Source organism: Papilio xuthus, unplaced genomic scaffold (assembly GCF_000836235.2).
Source record: "Papilio xuthus unplaced genomic scaffold, Pxut_1.1 DF828177.1, whole genome shotgun sequence".
Classification (NCBI taxonomy): Eukaryota; Metazoa; Arthropoda; class Insecta; order Lepidoptera; family Papilionidae; genus Papilio; species Papilio xuthus.
Window position 1 is genome coordinate 211,791 of NW_013530472.1, and position 5,317 is coordinate 217,107.

The 5,317-nt window shown below is 32.0% G+C and overlaps 1 protein-coding gene across 2 annotated transcripts in view; it reads right to left on the reverse strand.

Annotated features, from left to right (window-relative positions):
• Nucleotides 1-5,317, reverse strand: part of tan (C45 family peptidase tan) — a 19,062-nt gene that overhangs the window by 8,625 nt on the left and 5,120 nt on the right. The window lies entirely within an intron of this gene.

Here is a 5,317-nt window from a genome sequence, read left to right on the forward strand (position 1 = left end):
ATATATATATATATATATATATATATATATATATATATATATATATATATATATATATATATTCTGAGTAAGGCAAATGTTGGACGTGCTGACATACATATATTTTTACGACTATACAACATACTAAATAACATTAGATTAATAACACAGGTGCAGTATTTAAATTGAATATTTTGACTTTTTTCAAAAATCCTTGCATTTTGAACATGGTCATTTATTTGAAGGTGACGTTATCTTTAAGAATTATGGGTGTAGGTTGGCCCTGGTGTGGAATTTTTGATCGAAGCTGTTTAGATATATTTTGAAAATGAAATAGACACATGAAATATGTACTTTTAACTGTTTACATTCAAATATGACTTGTGGTTCAATTCATAGTCAGTCAGTCAGAGCGAACTTATTTTTATTTTACTAATTATTGACAATTGTTGACGTCATAGTTTACTTTAAATTCCATTTAGTTGAGATAAGTTTATTTGTAACTAAAATATTAAATGAGCAAGTAAAAATAAATATTACTTAATCTTCATATAAGTGTTTATAACTTTTGCACAAAGTGTACAGAACAGTCTAATTATAGACAATGTTATTTAACTTATCATAAAGTCATGTTATTCTACAAAGTGTTCTAAAATTACTTTCAAATTAATTAAATCTTTATTTCAGGTCCACTAAGGTCAATACTTTCGCAATCAGTTCATAATATTAATAAGGACAAGACAAATAGGAATTAAATCCGCGAGAGTTGAAACGCATGCAAGTGTGCAATTGTTAATTTAAGACAAGACAACTATGTAATATTTAGTTGAAATTGTGTGACTGCTATGTACGATAATTATCTGATGTGAATGATCTTTCATCATCACCATTTATCACCTTATAACTAATACAAAATAGAATTATATATAGTTCAGATGTTTACGTGGTCGCTGTCAGCTCCACAATATTCACTTGCACATAACGCTCGCCACTTGGACCACATTGTACACACAAAGTATTCTTCGTTGGTTAATCTGTAGCCTTGTCCATGGCCTCACGCACGTGAATGCTCATTTAACCTGTTTTGCTACGTCATATGGTTTTTGTTTGTATGAATAGTCAAATTTTGAACTATGATAAACATCTTGTTGCCTAGCGGGAAAAGTAGCAAGGTGCAAGGTTAGGCTTTCAAACTCCGCACATTATTTGCCTGATGCTTTTTAGTTTTGGTTGTTTGTTGTTCAACTCAATGTTTTAATTCTGTTCATCTACTGCGGTGCATGACAAAAATATTTTTTTTTATGAAAAATAATTAATTTCAGTTGTTACGAAGTAGAAATAAGTAAATAACAAACTAAAATCCTAAAGCAGATCGACTTGGGTGTCAAGATATAAAAAGGCGACTAGCGGTCGCTCACGCACATAATTAAAAAGAAGGTAAAAAAGTAGGTAAACCAAGACATTAGATACCATCCAGTGAAAGTCTCGTCAAAATCGGTGGACACGTATCAGAAATAATATGTCGACCAAACTAGTTTGAGTTACATTTTTCCAGCTATAGTTTATGGTTTTAGTTAAAGATTGTGACGATGATATGAGGTCGAGCAATATATTTTTATTGAAACTAATTTTAAATAGCACTGATTGCAACTTTGTTCTACAATTTAATAATATATATTTACAAAGTAACTAAAATAGTGGACAGTAAAAATAATTTGCAAGTCAAACGAGTGACTAAAAATGCCTTTGAAAAATTGGCTTCGGATAACTTCTTTGTAATACAAACACCATTGTCTTCTTACTGGTATTCTAATATATTTACATACGGCAACGGAATCTATATTTGTTATTATTGTTCTGCAAAAAGTCAGATGTAACTTAGTTCCCTTAAATTCCGAAACTTGGATAAAATCACAGGCAAAGGATCGCTTTGCATCGCGCACCAATTCAACGAATCAAAGTTATTGACTCGCTGCGGCATTGGTTACGGTCAAAGCGATTATGAATAATTACCATCGAATTTGGGCAGGGTACTTAATTATTTGAGGGCCTCAGTGGCAGAGTACAATCTATACTTCTACGTCAATCCTCGCCATGTACCAATGTTGTTCTAATTTCGAAGTTCATGTTTATTTGATGATGAAATTGATGAAATCAACCAAGCCGGTAGAAGTGGTAAGCGCGATCAACAATAAGATCAGTTGTACAAATGGGCCGGCTCGCACGGTGCAATACCAAGACCACATTGAAGAAGGCGAGCTTGATGTGCAAGTAACTCCGCGTCTCGTTTGAGTTAAATTTTGTTTGTCTGTCTGTTCGCAAGGCTGAGTTTGTTTCGGGCAATATCCGCAACGCTACTAGAAGCCCTAATGAGCTGTCATAATTTAGTTTCACTTATCTCCATCGGTCCAGATATCCTTGTGGATATCACACTGAATGTAAATTTCTTTTATGAATATTACAGTAGAGGTGTTATAACGGTCATAATCTTTGACGTTCACGTAAACGAGATTACCTTGTGACCTAACATGAGGTGACTGATGCTTTTATTAATTCTATTCTACATAATATACAAATATCTACATATATAATATAAATATAGGAGAATGACTGTAATAATAAAATACGAAGTAATAAAATAAAAAAATAATAATTTTTATTTAGATTTCACGATCAGCATGCAGCATATAAAACATTGTCAGGTTTAATAATATGCGTTTTAGAAATATATATTTGAACGTTGTATTATCAGCATGCGAATGTTTATATTTATGTATGGATGGATGTTTGTTAGGGAATATCTCCAGAACCACTGGATGGATTTCGCTGTAATTTTGCATTGAATGAATTATTTCCGGAAATATGACAAGAGTTTTTGAACATTTTGATTTAAAACTATTATAACTAAACGATTAAAACATTATGAAAATGTTGCAAATCTTGTGGCTATGGCGAGCTTCATAAATAAGCGAGAAAATTTGATTCCTTAAGGTAAGTCGAAAATCTGTATTTAAATGTGTAATTGGTTACATTTAATATATTTGAATATAATTATATTTAGGCCATGCATATAAACGCCTTTTGCCTTTTTTTATCAATTTAATAAACCTTCTTTAAATCGTGATAAAACAGAATAGATAACTATATTTCGACCGTGACATCTCGTTGCATGATAACAAGTAAAAAAAATCAGATCAACGCGAGCGTTATAATTAACATTTGAATTATTCAATATTTTTATTTTGCCTCTTGATGTTTCTGATAAGTAGTTTAATAAACATATAAATAAATTATTTTATGTTTTTCTGCAAAGATTTTTAAATCCGAAGGGATTTAGAAGTCGCTCGTCTTGACAAATCTTAACTGATTTATTTAATCATCATATAATTTTTATTTAATTTCTAACGCCATCTGTTATAAAATTATAAACCGATAAAACATGTATGCCATATTATTAATGTATACATTAAAATATTTAATTTAATTTAATTGAAATAAGAATTGTCGATACGATGACTATGAAGACTTTCAAAGATACTTTTACAGGGCCAATTGTTGTGAACATTAATATTCCTAAGTAGCAATTATTAAGTTATTGTGTGATAATCTGACAGGAAAAGAGATTCGTTTTTCCTTTTCTTTACCAACGATCAAGAAGAGAACGAATCTGCCAACGTATATCTAAGAATCCGATAAATATATCGTATAAAATTTCTTAGTGCCTATAACTGCGGGTAATCCCACGTTTCTAGGATATTTGAGCGTTTATTGCGTGGTTACGAATATATATGTTCGATCAAGATGTCAGTATTACTCTGAATGTTCAATAGCTTTAAAGGAGGCAGGATAACAACCGAATTATATAACGGGTGAGCGTTACTTACAACATCACCATAAAAAACAAAACAATAAAGCGATTAAGTAAATCATTTGGAAGATATGAAATTAATTACTAACTTTAACCATCATTAGACTGACTTCAACAAACTGGTGACAAGCGGCACATATTCTATAGTTTGCTGCAGTTCAGCGTAAAGTGAACCCTCTACGTAAATATGTAAGTATTTATTGGTATTACAATAAATTATTCAAGGTTATATTTATAAATGCGATCGGTCGTCACATTAAACACTGGATTGCTCAACTTAAAACCGGAATAATTTTGCTTGGGCAAAAAAATAAATCACATCGGTAAATGAACTTTGAATGTAACGTTTTGCTTGTATTATGATTTCCTCCATGGAAAACTTTACTCTTTAAACGTGTATTTTAAGGCAACGTGAATGTGTTTAAAAATAAAATAAATAAAGCCGCTTACACCACTTATAGTCCAATGCATGGCTTTTAAAGCTCATCGGTGTAGTGTGTATGGATTTCTAACTCTTTGTAAAGCGGAGCTTACTGAACATAATTTATTACTGAATAAAATACATATTTCTTATTTAAGTATACACATATTATTTTCTTTAAACTAATAGCCATCATGAAAATAATGATATACAAGAAGGATTGTTCTGTCGCAAGGTCGCAGTTGGCGTGAAAACTTGGAGATCGTGGCCTCACTGCATAATTATTGACAATTATGTATTATGGTGCAGGGTCAGGGACGCTGTAGTATATAGTTATTGTTATGTAAAACCCTTGCTATGTCATAAATAACACGTGATATTACAAACGCGCAAAATTAGACGAGTAAGTGATTGAAATAGTAACTTCTAAAATGTAGATGCCGTTTATCCGTCAAATGAAATACGTCGTGGTGATAGAGCATTATATTGTAAAAGTACGCTTTACATAAAAAAGGTTTGTCAGATATGCGATTAGAATTTCTATGTAAAAAAATTGTCACATAGGGCCAGCGCTAGGAAAGCTAACGGCAACCAGAGGAATGCCCAACCTGCCAAGCACCAAAGGATCACCACTTGATGCTGGACGCACTCCCATTCTTTGGCTCCAGTACAAGACAACTTACTCCTGTATTACGCCTTCTTACCTGGCTTTTTATTTGTGGCTGGTGAAGCGGCAGCTGTTTCATTGACATAGTAAATGATGTTAGTTAAACTGAATCAAGTAAAAAGAAGTTAATTATGATTAGGAAGAATTTTGTCCAAATACATTTTGGACGGTGCATCAGAGGCCGTCGCCCCGGTCTCCATGGTATCGTGCGAAAACTAAATGCGTTTACATTGAATCTCAGGTCAATGCTCTGCTTATCTCGTCCTTTGACTATTTAAAAAGATGAATTGTGAAATAAAGTCTAGATAAATAATATGGCATTGTCAGAATATTTTTAAGCCTTTTTCAAAACACGTCGGTTAACATAATTGTTTTGTTACAA